General features: G+C 46.8%; 1 protein-coding gene across 3 annotated transcripts in view; it reads left to right on the top strand.

The window, feature by feature from the left end:
- AK5 (adenylate kinase 5) overlaps positions 1-21,192 on the top strand; it is a 220,621-nt gene that overhangs the window by 69,529 nt on the left and 129,900 nt on the right. The gene's annotated exons all lie outside the window — the stretch shown is intronic.

Consider the following 21,192-nt stretch of genomic DNA (forward strand, 5'->3'; position numbering starts at 1 on the left):
GCGACAGGCACTGAACAGGTTTGGGACAGAGACTGGAAGATAAATGGATTGACCTAAAAGGACAGGATTCCATGGTTAAAAGTCATCATCTGGAGGCTGCTGTTGTTTTCCAGCTGTGTCTGACATACTGAAATGGTTTGCCATTTCCTTCTCTAGCTCATTTTATAGATGAACAAACTGAGGCAAACTGGGTTAAGTGACTTGCCCAGGGTCTCACAGCCAGTAAGTGTCTGAGGCCAGATTTGAACTCAGGTCTTACCTACTCCAGGCCTTTCACTCTATCCACTGCACCACCTAGCTGCCCCATTCTCTGGATATGGGGCACAAAAACCCAAGACTCTCCACTCCAGCTGTGACAAGGAGGTGCTTATGAAAGAGGAATAGATAACTTTCCAGAAAAATTGAGGTTTTACAGGCCCTAAGTTACTCCCCAGTGCTCAGTGACTAGGCCACTTTGGCCTAGTTGTCCGAAAGGGTTAACACAGTGGTGAGGATCAAAATTGTCTTTGAGAGTGACTGAGCACCACGACGCACAGATTCTGTGCTTTCTGTGCCCTGCTGAAGGTAGGAAAGTGGTAAGAAATTCACTTCTGGTTAAACCTGTTATGAATTAACAAGCATCTATTTTCTCTCCTTCCTCCCTCCCGTAACCCAGCTGACCAATTAAAAGAAAACCTTTGTTAACAAATACACATAAGCAAGGAAAGCAAATTCCCATATTGACCATGTCCAAAAATATGTCTCCTTCTGCGTCTTGGGTCCATCCCCTCATGGGCTTATGGTTAAACAGTAATGTTTTAATGGGATCCACCCCCTGTCACAAGGAGTATGTGTGCAAGGGAGGACCACGGCTGCCTCTTCAGCACTGGTCCCAGACCATCTCTTGTCTGGTGAGGATTTATAAGCTTGACAGGAAAGGCAGAGGCAGCGGAAAGCTGGAGGGGAGAGAGCGCTGATCTCAGACCTGAGTCCGTGTCTTCTCTCTCACACACCCCAACTCTGAGCATGTCATAGAATCTTCCCATGTCCTGAGTCAAACCTGTCGGGTCCCAGAAGATTGTTGGTCTGTGTTGGTATGTGGAGTTTATCACCAGGAGTTCCTCCTACACCACTCAAGTCCCCAGGACAGACCATTGTTCCCTTCCCTCTCCCCCATGTTCACACCCAGATTGAGAGGCAGCATGACATGGTGGCTAGAGGCCCAGCTTTGATGTCAGAAAGACCTGGCTTCAAGTCTGCTCCAGGAAGTTAGGCTCACAGATGGTGCAATGGGTAGTAATGAGACTTAAGAGTTAGGAAGACCTGTGCTCAAATCCTGCCTCTGATAATTACTAACTATGTCAACCTGGACAAGTCCTTAGCCTCTCTCTGCCTCAGTTTTCTCATCTATAAAATGAGGAGATTGGACTCAGTCCCTAATAAATCTTCTAGTGCTAAATCTTTGATTTTTGGTATACCAAGAACTCCCTCTGCCACAGAAATCAGAAATCTAGACAAAAAATTATTTTATACAAAGGATTATATGTATGTATATATATATATATATGTATATATATATATATATGTGTATATATATATATATGTATATATATATATGTGTATATATATATATATGTATATATATATATATATATATCCTTTGAAAATTTGCAAAGTCCCGTATACATAATCTCATTTGATAACTACCATGAAATATTTGAAGGGCTGTCTTGTGAAAAAGTGATCAGATTTGTTCTGTTTGGTCTTTGAGCAGGGATTTTTAATCTTTTTTGTATCACGGACCCCTTTGGAAATCTAGAGAACCCAGGGAACCTCATCTCAGAATCATCTTTTTGAATAATTGAAGGAAATGCTAAATTTCAATGAGAAGTTGGTGAAAACAAAGGTGTAATTTTTACATGCAGCCGCAGAATCTATCTATGGACCCCAGGATAAGAACTCCTGCTCTAGGGACAATAAACTTCAAAGGGGAAACTGCAGGCTTGATGTCAAGAAAGCCTTCCTCACAATGAAAGCTCCCCAGAAGTAGTAGGGGCTGCAAGGGGAGGTGGGAGAGTCCACTCAAACTTTGTTCCTGGGCACCAGAATGTAGAGCTTGCTGAGAACGAGTGTGGCTTCTGAAGCATTAACAACTGAGCTTAACACTTAATTAGCAAGATGGTGCTCTTCCTGTCCTTTGTAACTCACTCAGCCCTACTCTCTTCTCACCCACAGCAGTAGCTTCCCCATATCCCAAGGTCTGCTCTTTCCTCCTTTCCCCAGCCTTGGGCTGAAGCCGCCCTCATCAGCTGAAGCCCCCTGCCCCCCAGGCACTTCAAGTGTTAGTTATGGCTCTGATAGGTTTCCTCCCACTGCCGGGATGAATACTTAGTTTTGTGGCAGAGGAGATCCTTGCTCACGTGGCAGTGGACTAGATGACCACGGAAGCCCCTTCCAATTCTGGATTCTGTGATTTCTAGGTTACAACACGTTAGTTAGATAAGCGGTATGAAAGGTCTGAGCTGGAGCATAGATGGAGCACAGATCACCATCCCAGCCATGGCAATTACAGCCATGTCAGGAGATGAACTCTATGGGAAATGGTGTGGCGCTGAGGAAATGCCGCTGACCCCAGAGTGGGGTAGACCTCAGTTGTAGTCCCAGTTCTGCCCTACCTAGACAATCTTGAAGAAATCCCTTCACCTCCTTCTACATCCTTTCCCTCGGCCAAGCAACCACATCCATCAACAAGCTTTTATTACAAAGGCAGAAGCAAGACAGTCTCTGCTCCCAAGGGGTGCGAATTCTATCAAGGGAGATGTCATGTACATGTAACAGTATAAAAATTAGACAAAACAAGCAAAAAACAAGAAGTTCCTCATTTGTAAAATGAAGCTGGTAGACTAGATAATTTTCAGGGTCTTTTCCAGCTTAAAAAGTCATAGGATGACAGATTTATTGTCAAGCTGGAAGGACTTTGGGAGTCATTAAGTCCAAACCCCTCATTTTGCAAAAATGAGAAACTAAGACCCAGAAGGGTTAAGAAGCTTGCCTAAGACCATAAGCTAGTGATTATCTGGGCAGGATTTGAACCCAGGTCTTCCTGACTCTCTATCCAGTGCTCTATCTATCTGGTTATGCTGCTTCTAATTCTATGTGAAGCTAATTTTTTCCATATTTCTCTAATCTGCTTATGATGTGCCCTTTTATTTTGGATCATGTATCCATCTGCAGCTCATCTCAATATAAGGTGTGAAGTGTCGATCTAAATCTCATTTCCTCCTTCCTGCTGTCCAATTTTCCCAGAAGTTTTTGTAAGACCATTATCCCAGTAGCTGGGCTCTTTGTGCCTGCTGGACACCACCAGGGTTCGAGATTCCTCTGCTTCGGTGTTATATCCCTAGTCTGTTCCACTGATTGATCTCTGTCTTTTAACTAGCACAAAATGGCCTTGAGAATCTCCGCTTGGTAGTCAGTTGAGCTCTAGCACTGCTCATTCCCTTCATTACCACTTCTTTTCAGTGTTTCCCACAAGATTCTTGATCTTTTCTGTCTCTACATGAATTTCATTCTTATTTGTTCTAGTTCTGTAATCTTTCGATAGTTGGATTGGGATGGTATACAATAAGCAAATTAGTTTAGAGAGGATTGTCATTTTTATGACACTGATTCAGCCTACCCATGAGCAACTGAGGTTTTACCAGTTATTTAGGTGTGTTTATTTCTGGTAAGACTTGTTTGTAGTTGTATTTACATAGCTTTATGTGTGTCTTGGTAGGCAGACTCCCAAGTATTTTATGTATTTTGTAGTTATGTTAAATAGGATTTCCCTTCCTCTCTCTTCCTGCTGGGTTTTATTGATTTTATATAGAAATGCTGATGACTTTTGAGTCAGAGGGAAGTTAGCAGAGCCAGAAGAATAATTTATATGATAACACTGATGTTATAAAAAATGAACAATTTTAAAAACATAAACTGAAAAGGAACAAAATGAACAGAACCGGGAGAACAATTTATACAACAGCCACCCTATAAAGACAGACAGCTTTGGAAGGTAGAAGAACTATAATCAATCCAATGGCCATCCGTGATTCTAGACGACAGACAATGACCCATTCTCTCCTCCTCCTGACAGAAAGGGAAAAGAGTGAGTGTGAAATGAGATAAATATATGTTTTTGCATAAAGCCAGTGAGGTACCATGCCCACAGTAGACAATTAACTATTTGCCTATTTGCCTTTAGGAAAAAAATGATAGCTCTGTAAGGAGAAATTCTATTGAAGATCCATTGATGGTTTCATAAATCTTATATATCAAAATTCCATTTTAACCTTGAGTAGATAGAATTTTATAGCGGAAAGGAACAGACCATTAAGTCCAATTCCTTTTTTCTGTAGATGGGGAAGATTTTAGCCTCCAGTTCATGGCAAAGGAGAGTCCAATATTCAGGTCTCTCTGAGGCTCCCTTGTTTTTCTTCTCTAAAATGAGCAATCTGGGTTAGATGACCTCTACTTTCCCTCTGAATCTGTGCCCCTAAGATCTCATAACCCCTTGCAAGAATGTGGCTCCTTATACTATATCCTACCATATATACATCTGAAAGGAAAGACAGATACAGGAAAGGAGAGGCATGGGTCGAAGAAGAGTTTCTCTCCAGTGTTCACTGTCGCAGAGAGAAGTGATCTCTTAATCCTGCCTTCTACAGGAAGCCTTTCCCAGTTTCTCTGAATTCTAGGGCCTTCCCTCTGGTGATTATGTTCTGGTTACTCTGCATAGGGTTCTACATACCTGTTTGCATATTGTCTCCCCCGTTAGACTGAGAGCTCCTCAAGGGCAAGGACTGTTCCCTCGGCAGGACCACAGTGCCTAGTACACAGTAGGTACTTAATAAATGCTTTTTGACTGACCAAATAATGGGGGTTTTTAACCTTATCCAAGGAGGTAATGTAGCAGATTTGATTTGATAAATGTTCAAAACGTTGCAGTTAAAAATAAAGCTTTGGATAACAGGAAAGAATAAAGGAAATCAGAGAGGGATTTTTTTCTTCTTGAAAAACTCATTCGCCCTGATTTATGCAATTGATGACAAAGAGAAGTTAAAGCGCGTTTGTTTCTGCAAACAGAGATGCACCTGGTCCAGGCAGAGCTGGAGTTTAATTGGTGTTTCCAAGGCTTAAAGGCATCACAGCCGGGCTTTGGCGGCTGCTCCCCACGCAGAGTAGATTACAGAAATGGATGTACGGTGGCGAGAGCTAATTTACTGATGTTTTGCTCGGAAGTGAAATACTTTCGCCTCTAATAGAACAAGTCCGCCGGCCACAGGAGCTTTAACGAGTCCACCCGCTCTGAGAGAAACGCCTCTAATTATGGAAAGGGGACACTGCTTTGAAGGGTGACCTTGTTCGAGGTGCAGAGCGCTAGAGGGGCTAAGCTCCAGAAATACAGTGTAGAGAGTGATCCAACCATGGAGCTCGGGGTGTAAAGAACAGCGCAGGCTCCAGACCGGCCTTAGTGCTGCTGAGGTGGGGTAGAGTCCTGCAGAGCTGTGTCCACACGGGCACTTCTTTTCACGTCTGTTGCTCAGGGCCCATCTCCTCTGGCTCTCTCTGGTTCAGATTCCATCTCTGATGCTCGTCATTTGGTGCAGGACCTGGGAGAGTCTGTATAATAAACAGGTTGGAGGAGAGGGCTTCTGACGGCCCTTCCCACTCTGGATCTATGAAGTCCTGGTCCTTATTATTAACCTCCACGTATCTTCGGACTTTAATGTAAGGTCCCAGTCCAGAATCACAGGTGGTTTCCCCACTGCCCAAGGTCCTCCCGTCTATACTGGAGCCTTTGCGTAACCTTACCTTCTATAGGACCAGATCAAATACGAGGACCAGCAAGCAGGTCATCAATTTCAGAGCGGGAAGAGAGAGGCCTCAGACAACACCCAGTCCAGTCTGTCCTGGCCCCCACCTTGAGAACAATCCTAGCTTCCTTCAAGGTGTAGGTGATTTGCTGTATCCTACAGGAAGATGTTGTGGATCCATCGATCGATGGACAGAGATTTCCTAAGCACCTACTAAGTGCAGGCACTGTGTTAGGGGCTGGGGAGACAAGCACAGCCAGTTCCGCTCTCATGCTTATTTGGAAACACAAATTTGTCCCAGGGCCATTGACGCATTAGGGAACAATTTGAGTGCAATGTGAATTTGACATTTGCTCGTGTGCTATTTTATCCATGAGACACAGTGAGAATAGAGGATTGCACCTAGCTGACCCAAGTTGTATAGAAATGAGAGAGAGAGAGAGAGAGAGAGAGAGAGAGAGAGAGAGAGAGAGAGAGAGAGAGAGAAGGAGAGAGAGTGAGAAGAAGAAGAGACAGAGAAAGAGAGAGACAGAGAGAGAGAGGAGAGAGAAGAAAGAGAGAGGAGAGAGAAGGAGAGAGAAGAAAGAGAGAGAGGAGAGAGAAGGAGAGAGAGAGAGGAGAGAGAGAAGGGGAGAAAGAGAGAAGGAGAGAGAGATGGAGAGGGAAAGAGGAGAGAGAGAGAGAGAGAGAGAGAGAGAGAGAGAGAGAGAGAGAAGGATAGAGAGAGGAGAAAGAGAGAGAGAAGAAGAAGAAGAAGAAGAGAGACAGAGAGACACAGAGAGAGAGAGAGAGAGAGAGAGAGAGAGAGAGAGAGAGAGAGAAGGACAGAGAGAGAGGAGAAAGAGAGAGAGAAGAAGAAGAAGAGAGACAGAGAGACACAGAGAGAGAGAGAGAGAGAGAGAGAGAGAGAGAGAGAGAGAAGGAACAGAGAGAGGAGAAAGAGAGAGAGAAGAAGAAGAAGAGACAGAGAAAGAGAGACAGAGAGACACACAGAGAGAGAGAGAGAGAGAGAGAGAGAGAGAGAGAGAGAGAGAGAAGACAGAGAGAGAGGAGAAAGAGAGAGGGAAGAAGAAGAGAGACAGAGAAAGAGAGACAGAGAGACACAGAGAGAGAGAAGAGAGAGAGAGAGAAAGAGAGAGAGTGAGAGAGAGAGAGAGAGAGACAGAGAGACAGAGAGAGAAGAGACAGAGAGAGACAGAGAGAGAGAGACAGAGAGAGAGAGTGAGAGAGAGACAGAGAGACCCTTCAAGTAATGGCCAGCTAGTTCAGTGCATCTCAACATTATCCTACCAGAAGAGCCAGTCCACACCCATGCACTCCACCCTCAACCTCTAAACAACACACACACCACACACACACACACACACACACACACACACACACACCTCATCTCTGTGAATGGCCCACTGCCTTGGATGGCCTTGCGCCCCTCACCTGTAGCAGTCAACTTTGCGAGCCTGGACCCTGGGAACTGGACCCAGGCCAAACATTCCTGAAGCCACCACTATTCATTACAGTTTTGATGGATTTTTAAATTTTTTAATGTATCTCTTAACCATTTATCTCATATAAAACAGTGATATTTCTAACTAGTTCCTACCTTTTTTTCAAATGCATTAGTGATGAAGTTTTTGAGTATTGTACCCATTTCCCTGTGAGCCCCATCATTTCTACTGGGCAATTTTGCATCTGGCAATGATTTTTAGGAACAAATAGGTCATGTTACAGCAGAAGTGACTGTATAAAGAATGAGACAACCACGCTTTGTCTCTACTGGGGGAGACAAATCTAAAGTTAATAAATGCATATGTATGATAAATAGAAGATAGATAATAGAAAGATAAATGGATGGATGGAGAGAGAGAGAGAGAGAGAGAGAGAGAGAGAGAGAGAGAGATGGATGGATGGATGATAGATAGATAGATAGATAGATAGATAGATAGATAGATAGATAGATGGATAGACAGACAGACAGACAAAGTAGTTAAATAGAAGGTAGTTTGGGAGGGAAGGCATTAGAGTTGATGCTGAAACATTCTACATGCACTGTCTAATTGGAGCTTCCAACCACCCTATGTCATAGTATATGATTGTACCCATTTTACAGATGAGGAATCAGAAGCTCAGAGAGTACATGAATGGATACTGAGTATCCATACTGAGAAAAGGTACTGGGCATACAAAGAGAAAAGAAATGAGACAGACCCTGCCCTTGAGGAGCTTATATTTTAATGGAGAGTGACAATCCATAAAGTGGAGCCAGGAGGGGGTAAGGGTGACATATGAAGGCAAATGGTTTGGAAATGGGTGGAAAGGGATGTGGAAGCCTGCTTCTGAGCAGTTTAAATATCACCATATTTAATATTAACCACCATTAATTACATCCCAGCACCTCCCAATTTGTCAAAGTCAGAGGCAGTACTGGAACCCAGATGCACCAGATTTCCCATCCAGCAGAGCACAATGCTGCCCTCTGTGTCCCTGGAGGGAATCCCTACCCCAGTGGAATCAGAGACCGACAGTAATTCATTTTGCAGCTCTTGACCAGGGTTAGGCCACAAAGTGCTTATTCAGTTTTGTCTTTGCCAGTCAAAATAACTGGAGAAGCAAGGCTGTTGTTGGGTTATTGGAGTCTTAATGACATGGTCTAAATCAGCCAGGATAATGGCCATTTTCCTTTAATTGGGCAGTACAACAAGGAAATGTGAAATCAGAAGCCTGCTATTCTCACGCACATGTTGCCGGCCCCGCACGATGAAACGGCCCTTGGCTCTGCGTCCAGACCAAGCGGGTGTGGTTTTCACCTGTGTCCATCACAGGATCTTCCTCAAAGGCCAGGCCTCCAGGAGCTCCCAGATTTGGGGGAAGTTTTATTTCAGGGATTCTCTTTGTACAACCAGGAAGGCTGAGAGACTTTGGCAGAGACTGTTTAACATCACTGACCAAGGAAACGGCTCCTGACGTTGTGGAGTCACTGACTAGCTTGTCTCAGTGGGAGATTTGAAGGCTGGTTTCCTTTTATAGGGACAAACTCTCAGCAGCATGAGTCTGAGCACTGGCTTTCCCTTTTATTCCCAAAGAGTTTGCTCAGTTCATCCTGACCAAGCTGGATCCCTCTTAGGAGAATTTCAGCTCTGGCTTGGGGAGTTCACATCTTTGAAAAGTCAGCCTATCATTTAAAATTATGTAAATTTGTTCTAAAAGAGAAAAGGTCTTGGTAGGTATGGGATAAAATATCATGATGAAATGTAATATTCAGGGGGTTATTCAGAAATTACATTTCAAACCCTGTGTCAAGGGACTTTGTGGCCAATGGGAAAACCTTGAGTCTGGCCAAGAGAATGACCATGTATACATGAGTTTGGGTTTTTTTCAGTCATCTATTTCTGATTTTTTTTTATTGATCTCTTTTGTGTTTACTTTGAAAACACTCCCCTTAAGTTAAACCCCCAATTTGGTTAAGATTTTTGGCCCATACCTAGAAACTGCCCACATTTGATTTATCAATTGATTGATTGATATAAGATGAGGAAGTTAGACTAGATGACTTCTAAGGTACCTTCTAAACTAAACCCACGATTCCAGAATCCTCCTAAGGGCCTTAGCCCAGCCTGTCCATGCCCACCCATCCTGAATGCCTTTGGTTGACGCCCCATCAATCCTCTTCAGGGGCTTCCTCCAGCCAAAGCCATGGGAACTCCCAAGGTCTCTCAACATTTCATGGATGTCAATGGCCCTGATGCCATCCTGAAAGTTATTTCTCCTGTTCACACTCCCCTCCAACACTTTCTATGTGTTCAAACACTTTGCTAAATGCTGGAGATACAAAGAAAAAGCAGAAACAGCCCCTGACCTCAAACAATATACAGTCTAGTGGGGGAGCCACACGGGTGGTTCGTGTGAGATGTGGACAGCATCTGTCAATGAGAAGTGGTGGTTTGCTGCCATAGAGCAGCGCTGGAACAATATTGATTGGAAAAAGGTGAGCCTTTGTTTCTCAGAGAATCTTGGAGTTATTAAAAAACATTGCAAAGTTTCCCAAGGCTGTCAAGCCCATTCTCCTCCTCCTGTTCCATTTGGGGCCCAGATCACTGTCTGTTCACAGCATTTGTTCAAGATGCATAGACAGAAGGACCGGCTCTATCCAATTGTGTGTCATAGCACAGGCAGCAGGAATTCTCATCCACTTAGTTTTTTCTGTGTGGATAGTTAGGCCAAATTATTTGAGATTTTGAATCTCATTTTGGCTCTGCAAGAATGTCATCCTTTGACATTCTTTGAAACTCTGGGAGTTCCTCCTTTACCTGTTAATCTGAATTCTGTGGAATCAGAACATGGATGTAAATCCTGGCTCCATCACTCGTTCCCTATGTGACCTTGCACTTGCAAACTTCATGGGCCTCAGTCTCCTCATCTATGAAATGGCTTCTGAGGTCCCTTCCAGCTCAAGATCTATGACCCTATGGGCTTCAGTGAGCTGCATCTGGAAAACTTCACCATTTATAGGGAATCCCTTTTCCATTTGGACTCTGTGTCAGAAAGCATCAATACTGCTTAGTATTAAAATGTACCATTCACTGTCCTGTACCTTTAAAATGATTGAATGTGTTAGCATGCACTCAGCAAAACAGCCCTGATAAAGTATCATGGGCTGCCTGTCTTGTGACCCTTCAACAGACTTTCTCAAGGCACTAACCCAGGCCATCTGGATGACCCCCCAGTGACAAATCCTGGGAGCTGGGAAGCCAGGAGGGATTCTGTGCAAGCTATGAGGAGCATTCATGTGGAAGAGAAATACTGAGAATCACAGATTGAATACAATACCCAGAACCAGTAACTACCCTACTTAGGTGCTCTCCCCCAAACCTCCCCCTGTGCCTCTGTCTCCACTCTCCCCCATCTTTCTGGCACCCAGACTCATCACCTCAGCACCACCCTCTACCTCACACTCAGCTCTCCCCAAACCTTCCCCCATGCCTCTGTCTCCACTCTCCCCCATCCTTCCAGCACTCAGATTCATCACCTTGCCTTCACTCATGCCCCCGTAGCCAATCAGCCTTCTTGCTCCCAGTTCCCAGCATCTCTCAGCTCTGACCCCTTTGCTCTTCCAAAGCTGCTTCCCTGGCTCCTGCTGGAATACTTCTAGTTTCCTAATTGGTTTCTCTCTCCTCCCATGTATCTTCATCACAGTTGCCAAATTTATGTTCCTAAAGCACAGGTCAGCCCACATCAGTGCCCTGATCAAGAATGCCCAGTGGTTCCTCATTACTTGTGGAATAAAATTAAAAATTCCTTAGCTTGGCATTTCAGACCTTCCACAGTCTAGCTCTAGCCAAATATTCCAGCATCTTCATGCATCTTCTATTCCAACCAAATGTAACTGTTTGCTGTTCCCTGACATGGGCATTCCATCTCCTGGCTGGGATGCATCCCTTTTAGAATCCTTATCATCCTCAGGTACTTTTCTCATACACCCCCTCCATTCTCATCACAATAATACTAACTGCTATTTGCCTCAGCTTTTCGGGTTTGCAAGGCATTTTACACACAGCATCTCACTGGATTCTCACAACAACCCTGGGAGGTAGGGGCTATTATTATCCTCATTTTACAGATGAGGAAACTGAGGACAGAGAAACAGATTTGCCCAGGACACACAGCTGGAAAATGTTCAGGCTGGATTTGAACCAGGTCTTCCTGACTCCAGTTCCATCACTCTACCCACTGTGGCACCCAGGCACTTACTTCCTCCCCTGGCCTTGAGCCGTGTTGATCAGTGGTGTGAAACTCAAATAGAAGTGGGACCACTAACCTATCAGTGAGGATCCCTGTAGGCCACACATTGACTTTGATACCACATAGTGACATTATTTACGTTCTGTTGTATTTTTACTTACTTTCTTCGACATTTCCCAATTACACTTTGTGACTTTGTGACCTGTTTGACAGCTCCGCCCACTTCCTCCTCAAACTAAGTAGAAAGGGCTCCTCTGTGGTCATTGACATGGTCGTTTCATTTGTCTTTGCATCCCCAGATAGTAGGGGCTTAATGAACGTTCACTGAATTAAACTGGACAGGGAAAGACTGCAATGGTGAGGAGGGGCAGGCAGGAGGAGGCCTTGCATGGCAGAGGCTGCGAGCCTGGGTCTGCGCCGCCCCCCCTTCCCCACCCCCACCCCACCCCGCCAGCCCCTGACTCACCTCCCGCTCAGCCAGCAGGGAGGAGATGGAAGCAGGTGACTCAGCGGCCTCTGGCTGGCGGAGGTGGGAAAGCAGAGAGGACGGAGGTGGTGCTCGGGTCCCCTGCTGGGCTAAGTACCTGGTCTCGGAGGAAGTCAGCGCGCCAACTGCCTCGCTTCCTTCGGCTATTTACGGGGCGATGAAGATGCAGCGAGGGGATGAAGAGCCTGCCTGCATTGGGCACAGATGGTTTCCTGAAGGTGCTCTTCATTTTTCCTGTTTTCCTTTCTTTCTGATGGCTTTTTATCAGGAAATCCAGCATTCTGTCACGACCCTTTTTCCTTATTCTCTTATGGTGACATCTGGCCACTGCTGGATACATTTGGATACATAAGGGGCCGGAAAAGCAGTGTAGAGCTTATTCCATTCAAGCCAACCGCTGAAGCGCAGACGGCCATGGACTCCATCCAGTCTTTCTCTGGACTCAAAGGCGAGCTGTCTTTGGTCTGTTGGACCCCCAGCCAGAATTCCCCCATAACCTCAAAATATCGAATCACAGATTCAGAGCTGCAAGGGACTCAGAGGCCATCCAGTCCATCTCCCCGTGTAGCAGATGAGGCACAAACATGTAAGTGACCGGCTTAGGTCGGAGCTAGGAATTAGCAGAGGTGAGATTTGAACCCAGCTCTTCCTGACTCCAAGTCCAGGACTGTCCACAGCAGCGCGATGCCCCTGCTCCTCCACAGACGGAGTGAAAAGGCCTCGGTGCCGGTGCAAGCCCCGAGCTAGCAGTCTGGGATAGCGGCCAGCTTTTATTTCGCCTCTCAGAAATTACAATGACGGACTCCCAGCGGCCCTCTTACAACCCATACAATTCTCCTTCCTGACACTGCCCTTTGGTCTACACTGCCCCGAAAGACAATCGGGAGGTTGTTACTGAGCCAACACCTCCTCTCCTGGGGCTCCTTCGATTGCTGTGCCGGAAAACGGCTTAATAACTAGACAGATAGTACAAGGAGACACAAAGTGACATTGCAGGTTAAGGCACCAGCCCCTGGTGGGATCCAGAAAAAAGACAAAATCCTCCAGCGTTCGAAGCCCATGGTAACTAGTCCCCTTTTCAGTCTTCTTACACCCCTTACCCACAGGCCCCTGGATGTGTTCATCTCTAGGCTCTGGGCCTTGTCCTGGCCTTCCACCCTGCCAGGAAAGCTCTCCCTCCTCCACTCCAACTACTGACCTCCCTGGCTTCCTTCAAGTCCCAACTAAAATCCCACCCTCTACAGAAAGCCTTCCCCAATTCCCAGTGCTGTCTCTCTGTTAATTATTTATCCTGTATATAGTCTGCTTTTTTTATTTGTTTGCATGTTGTCTTCCCCATTAGAATGTAACTTCTTTGAGAGGAGGAACTGTCTTTTGCCTCTTTTTGTATCCTTAGTACTTAGCACAGTGCCTGGCCTACAGTAGGCACTTAATAAATGCTTGTTGATAGACTGGCTATTGACTAAAGAAGGTAGCACTTGAAATGAGTAAATGCTCAGAAAAAAAAAATCCGTAAGTAGGATTCGTCATCTCTCAATTCCTGAGCAATAGTGGGCTTCTGATGTATAAACATCTCGTTAGGAGCTTGGCCAGTTCCCCTTCATAATCCACACTAGTCACTAAATCGAGCCTCTTCAAGGATAAGCCGTCCGGACTTCAGGTGACAATGACCGGACAGTGACAATCATCATCCCAAGCCCCTCCATTGCTGTAGCAAACCTGCCAACTCAGCTATTCGTGGGCAGCTTCTGTGGCCGAGTTTGCAGGCGTGTCGCCCATGGAGGGACTTGTGGTTGGAGGGCACCTCTCCTCGCCAGTCCTTCCCGTTGCTCGGAAAACCGAAGCCTCCTTGTTCCAAGTGTGTCTCTGCAGGTTTGGGGCTGATTTATCACGTATTCTGAGAGTAGGAGGAGGAGGAGGATTTAGCAAATAAAAACTTCTAAAAAATCCTTCCCCAAGTCCCGTCCAGTCGCGTTGTATTGTTTGACTCCTACTTGGCCCCAGAGGACAGAGCTGGGTGGAAGTTTCAGAGAGGTTCATTTTGGCGATGAAGGAAAATTGTCTCCATAGTCAAAGCAATCCAGAAGAAGACTGGGCTTTCTCAGGGGGGGTCCTCTGTCCCCCCTCAGCCATAACCCTCACAATGCGGGCTTGGGGACAATTCATTCCATTCAATAAGCACAGATCTGGGGCCGTCTCGGGGCCAGGCCCAGGTCTATGCACTGGGGATCACGAAGCCCAACAGGAAAGAGTCCCTGCCCTGAGGAAGCTTCCATTCTACTGGGCTGATGTAAAAGAGATGCTTGGGTGGTCTCAGGGCCCTTCCAGGCCTCTGATTCTGTGAATGGTGGAACTAGATACAATTTTTCCTGAAGATCAGCATATTCCTGCATCCCTATATCAACAGAAGCATTGCCAGGGCAATGAGACAGACAGTCCACGGTCTGTGCACAGTTCCAGACTAAGAAGCATTGACTCCAGGAGTCCAGCGAAGGGGGGGGGGGGGAGGACAACAAGAACATAAAATGCTAATGAAAAAACAGCACATTCAATTTGGTGAACATGTCCGAGTGGCTCATGTGTGCTAGGCACAGAAGGCCTGATGAGCTGCTGCTTGTCTTTGGTCTAATGTGCACCATGGCATGGCTGCTTTCACCACTCCAGAAGCCAAGGGGTCACACGGCACTCTACCACTTGATATGATTTGGGCAGCTTTCTTTTTTTAGCTTTTTTTACATCATCATCTCGGAGGACGTGATTAAAATGATGTTTTAACGCCTTACTGTGTGTCCATCACTCTATCAAGCCTTGAGAATATCAAGAAAGGTGAAACCACAGTGTTTGCCTTCAAGGGCCACCTTCTCAGGAGGGAGGCCCCGAGCAATCAGCTCGGCATATGTAACACACAGACAGAGGAGAATGAGAGGCATCTCAGAGGGAAGATGCCAGTAGCTGGCAGCCAGGAAAGGAGGCCTGCCAAAGGGCTGCACCATGGGGTGAAGGATCAGCGGAGACCCAGAGGGAACAATCAGAGAAGAGGAGACCTAGAGGGAACAATCAGAGAAGAGGAGGACCAGGAGAGATCAACAACAGAAAACCTAGAGGGAAGGAAGCCTCCAGGAGGAAAAAGAAGCCTCAGCATCAGGGGCTGGAGAGAAGTCAGGGAGGATGAGGATGGAAAGGTAGCTTTGGTAATTCATAGGCCATTAGTCATGCTGGAGAGAGAAGCTTCAGTCCAATAATTACGCCAGAAACCAAAGGAGGGCTTGAGTAGAGAGATGGAGACAGTCACCTGCTGAAGAAGGCCTTGTCACGGGTCAGCTGAGAATGGAAGGAGACCATAGGAATAATGGCAAGACCTAATGATAGGACAAAGGGAGGTGGTGGTGGTGGTGGTGGTGGTTGTTTTTAGGATAGCAGAAGCATGAGTGTATTTGCAGGCAGAAGGAAAGGAGCCCATACATGAGGAGAAAATGTAGAAGTCAGACAGTGAGTGTGATGGGGGTGGGATCATGTAGGGGAGAAGATGGCAAGGGATGGAATCAATAGTTGATGTAAAGGAGTTGGCCTTGGCAAGGAGAAGGGCCAACTCTTAATATGAGGTATGGAGGGAGAAGGAGATAGCTAGGGAAGATATCTGGTGAGAAGAAGGAAAGAGGAAATTCCCTCAGCAAATGGTCTCTGTTGTTTTCAATGAAGTATGAGGTGAGGTCCTCAGAGGGGAGAATGGGGGAGGGGTGGGTCACGGGAGGACTGAGTGGAGAAGAAAAGATGTGGAATGTCTGCTACACAGAGTAGAAAAGCAAATTGATTAGGAAAAGCAGAATAATTGTCTTTTTAATGCCACATTGGTATTAAAATGCTATTAGGTATTGGGTTGGTATTAGGAATGGTATTAGGCTGATGGGCAGACTGGGAGATCACAATGCTCTCCCAAAGACATCACTGGGCCAAATGGTCTTGGTGAGTGCCTACACAGAGTTCAGAGGCTTCCAAAGCCTCCCCTCCTAATTAGCATCCTGCTAGGCTTAAGTTGTCAGCTGTTGCAGCTTTCAAGTGGAACCTCAGAAGCTGTTTTCTCTTTGTTAAGGGAAAATTGATTTTTTTTCTCTCAGAAATTAGATAAATTTCCTGACCCTTGAGTCGCTTGCTATTACTGTAAGATGCCATAGTATGCTGATATCAATATTAGTTAGAATCACATGGCACTTTGAAAGTGAGAAAATAAGAGGTGAGCCTTCTCTCCATGTGAGCAACACAGCTCATCACACACAACTCCTGAAAGGGACCAAAGCAGAGCTGATTTGATTTTTCAAACTTTTCAAAATGTTTGCTGAATCATAAGCCATTCTAAAAATAACGAGGTTGATATCAGTGCAACACCTGTTCTTGCTTTTCTTTTAATTAATTATACATTACCCGATTATTTGGTTGGTCTTTCTTCTTGTAATTTTCTTAATTAAATGATTTGGACCATGTGCTGAATTTTAATTTTTAAAATGGATCATTGCAGGAGAGCAAAATAAAAAAGAAAGATGAGAGGCAGCTAGGTGGCACAATGGATAGAGCTCCGGGGCTGGAGTCAGGAGGACCCAAGTTCAAAATCCGGCCTCAGGCACATATCACTCACTAGCTGTGTGACTCTGGACAAGTCACTTAACCCCAACTGCCTCAAAGAAAGAAAGAAAGATCATCAATACCAATACTATTAACAAATACCTCTTTGGCTCTAAGTCATGACCCATGATCCTTGTTGCTTCAATCGGAAAATTCAAGATATCTGCTACATGCAAAGATGCTAGGAACTGGGGATATATGGTTAAAAAAAAAACTACATAATACTTACCCTCAGGAAACTTCCGTCCTTTCTCCACTAGATTGTCCCCACCACTCAGTCTCTAATCTTCCCTCTCTTCTTTTCTGCTGCCTGTGAACCTGCCCATTTCTTCCTTCCTCAAAAAAAAAAATGCTCACCTGGTGCAGCTGTGCTGTTTAGCCATTGTCCTCTCCTTCTCCCCTCAGCCACCTCCTTGAGAAAACTGCCTTCTCTGGGTTCTATTCTTCCACTCTAACCTCCTTCTTCAGTCCGGCTCCACCTCAGCTTCCCTCCAGAACTGTTTCTGATGACCTGTTCTCAGTCCTCATTCTCCTTGACTTCTGGCAGCCTCTGCCACTGCGGGCCCCCTCTCCTCTCCAGGCTCTCCTCTGTCTCCTTTACTGCATCTTCCTCCAGGACGTGCCTGCTCACCATGGGGGTCTGTCCCCAAGCTCTGTTTGGGGCTTCTGTTTTCCTTCTATGTCCTCCCACTTGGCAATCTCATTGGGCCTATAGGCTCAGTGATCAGATCTGTGCAGCAATTTCCAATTCAACAGATCCTCTCTCCTGAACCACAGTCCTAGCAATTTCCTTTTGGATATCTTGAATTGCATTGCCCCATCAACACCTTAAAGTATCACCTACGAAAGGGAATGCATTGCCTTTCCCTCCAAACTCTCCCCTCCTCCTCTGGACCATCATTTCCCAACACCCAGGCTCCCAGCTTCGGGATTGTCCTCACCTCCTCATTCACACTCACCCCCAACATCTGATCTGTTGTCAGACCTCAGCACTCCCTTGCTCGCTCTCAGCATCCGTCCCCTTCTCTCCACTTGAGTCAGACACCAATCCAGGAAGACCCTTGGCACTGCCACTCTCCTACACTACCCCAGGGGCTTCTGACTCACTGGTCTTCCCATTTCACTGAGCCACCAAGGTGACTTGGCTGACCGCCAGCCTGACCCCTTCAGCCCCTGGGCTCCCTCTTCCCTCCAGGACTGATTGTCTATAGACTCCTTTTGGGATCCTTTACACTGTGGTCCCTTCTGGTCCCTCAGCCTGCTTTCCCCTCAACCAACTGGCCAGTTCAGCCACGATGGCCCTTCCCTGTGACATCTGATGCCCCATCTCCTGTCTTCATGCCTTTGCACCAGCCTGTCCCAGACCTGGGATGCCTTCCCTGCCCCCTTCTGCAGGAGGTCTTTCTCAGTCCCTCTAAATAGAAAGGCACAGGTTGTCTGCCCCATTGGAATGGGAGCTCCTTGAGGGCAGGGCCTGGCATAAAGCAGATGCCTAGAAGCCCCCTTCCAGCTGCTCTACTCATGGCTGAGGTCTGTGCTTGGCTCGAAGTTGTCATCAGAGAATAGACCTGGGCCAGAAGGGACCACATAGGCAGCGCACATTAAGGGTGGGACATGAACCCAGGTCCTCAGGCCAGAGTCAATGCTCTTTCCCTGAGAGTGAGTGGAGTTGTAGAGGAATGGATGGACAGTGCCTGTCCGGGAGTGAGTCTGAATCCAGACTTCATCATCTTAGCTAACATTTACACAAGGCCTACAATGGGCCAGGCACTTCACAATTACTTTCTCACTTGGTCCTCACTGTAACCCTGGGTTATTATCCCCACTTTATGGGTGAGGAAACTGAGGCACACAGGGTGAAGTGAATTGCCCAGGGTCCCATAGCTAGTAAGCATAGGGGCCACATTTGAACTCAGGTCTTCCTGACTCTGGGCCTAGAAGTCTATCCGCTTCACACGAACTGCCTCAAGAAAAGGTGAAGTCTCACCAGTCAGAAACTTAGACACCCAGAACAGGAAAGAGAGAGGCAGGCAGAGGGGCAGGGAGGAGAGGGGGAGAGAGACAGGGACAAGAAGCTCAAACCCCCTGCGTTTCCCCTCGCTGGTGCAGTTTGCCCCTCCAAGGGCAGCCTGGTAGCTGTCCACTCCCAGACTCTCCCCACCCTGGCGTCATACGTAGTGCAGACACCCGAGGGTGTCCTTTAGCCCATCTTCGGGGGAAAGCTCTAGACTCGCACCAGAGTTGGCTTCCTGGCATCAGCAGGAGAGGCGTGCACCTCCGCACCCTCTGGCACTATCTCCCTCTGTGGACCAGGCCTGGCCGCTGTCGCTTCACAACTCTTTGGATGCATCCAGGAGCACCTGGGCGTCTGGGGGCAACGCTCGTGGCAGCCACAAAGGAAAAAGCAAGGAAGCCAGAAAGCGCTGGGTTTCCTTCTTCCTCTTCCTTTTGGCTCAGTCTTCTAATCTCTCACCAAGAGGAGGAAACGGTCTTTCTCCCTCGGGCGGATGCTGCCGCTGATTCTCTCAGCGCGACCCTAAATGCGTCAAATGATCTCCTTCACAACCCGAAGGCAGGAATCACCACTGAATGTCTTGGGCCTGTTCGTCCTTCTTTAGATCCCAGCCGGGGCTCTTCGGTCCATCTGGTGGTGACGGATGACCTCTTGCCTCCACTGCTGGAGCCCAGGCCGGAGAGTTCAGTGCTTATAACGGACGCTGGATAGCGCCTCTACGCAGGCAGCCAGCTGCAGCCTTCACAGTCTTCTCCCACCAGGAGCCGGGTGCCGTCTTGGGGACAGAACAGCTAATGCTAATTAGAGCTTCCTGCTAATTGCCCGCTCTGCCTCCTTCGTAGATATTTCAGAGGTGTTCAAAGTTGAGAAGAACAAAAAGAAGGCACTCTTTACAACTACAAAGCCAACATGATTCTTTGGCGTAAGCGCCTGTGCCTTTGAACTTCTATTTTAAAAGGCCAAAATACGGGAAGCACCTGCGATACCTCAGGAATGGCAAACAAAAGTCCATAAGCAGACGCTGGAGAAGCTGTGTGGTCTGGGCTCTGGAGTCAGGGGGCCTGGGTTCAAATATCACTGCCTCTATCATAACCTCTCTGGGCCTCCGTTTATTTATCTGTGACCAGCAAAACTGCCATGGGTTTCCCAACCACCCCTGCCCCCGCCAACTGCCCAGGCTTACGCTTCACTCACCAGACACCGATGGAATTGTGGAACCTCCTCCAGGGTCCCACCAGCCTCTCCAGCCACAGCCCCCATGAAGCACCCCTTCCCCTTGGCAGCACCCCAAACCCAGCCCACCCAGATCCCACCAGGTCCACCCTTCCCCAGGGTCCTGAGAAGTGCCCTGAGAATAGTAGTAACAGCTTGAACTCACGCATCTAGCACTCCCAGACTTGTAAAGCAGTATGCAAAGATGAGCTCCTTGGACCCTCGCAACAACCCTGCCTGGGAGGGAGGAAACTGAGGCAGAGAGTGGACACGTGACTTGCCCAGGGCCATGCAGAGCTGGCAGCAGAGGCTGGGTCTGAACTCAGATTTTCCTGACTTCACATTTTGCAGCACACCCACAAAGGCACACATGGCACTTCAGCTTACAGGGCTGGCCTGCTGTCTGAAATACCTAAACTGGATCCTGCTTCAGACATCCCTAGTTGTGTGACCCTCCCCAGGCAAGTCTCATGTTAACTCTCCTCAGCATCCTCATTTGGAGCAGACTATGCAGGGGCATGGCCTCAGCAGCCTTTTGGGTCCTGCTGACCTCAAGCAGTGATCCTATGAGCCTGTTTATTCAGGGCCTGCTGCGTGCCAGGCACTGGGCTAGATGCCAGCTATACAGGAGGAGCTCACAGTCTACCACCACCAGTGAGGGCAGGGGCTCCTAGCCTATGCCAGTGAAAGCAAAGGTCTGGAGCAAGCCTCTCCCCATTCAGATATAGATAGACAGGTAGGTAGACAGACAGAAAGACTGGCAGACAGATAGATAGATGGATAGACAGATAGATGGATTAAAGAGAGAGAGAGAAATGGATAGACAGAGAGAGAAATGGATAGACAGAGAGACAGAAAGAGATACAGATAGACAGACAGATGGATGGATGGATGGACAGATGGATGCATGAAGAGATAGATGTAGACAGATAACAGACAGAGGGATAAAGAGATAGAAAAACAGATGAGCAGACATATAGATAGAGATAGAAACATATACGAATACGTATCTATACAAAGTAAAGGATTTTTATGTGTAGATATATGATATATGTGCCAACCGATTCACACTTAAAAACTTGAGGAGATAAACAGAAAAAGCAGAAAGCCCTAAAGCTTTTCACTTTGAAAAATGCCACTCAAATTCCTGTCCTGATGACACCAGGCAGCTTTTCAAAATGATCGTCTTCATGAAGTGGCCTCCCCTTTGGAAAGGTGGAGAGACCTCTCAGCTCTCAGTTTCCCTGGGAATTTGCCTTAGCTCAAGTCTTTTCAGTCTCAGAAGGTTTGGA

The sequence above is a fragment of the Phascolarctos cinereus genome, unplaced genomic scaffold (assembly GCF_003287225.1).
Source record: "Phascolarctos cinereus isolate Bilbo 61053 unplaced genomic scaffold, phaCin_HiC Scaffold_5;HRSCAF=322, whole genome shotgun sequence".
Taxonomy (NCBI): Eukaryota; Metazoa; Chordata; class Mammalia; order Diprotodontia; family Phascolarctidae; genus Phascolarctos; species Phascolarctos cinereus.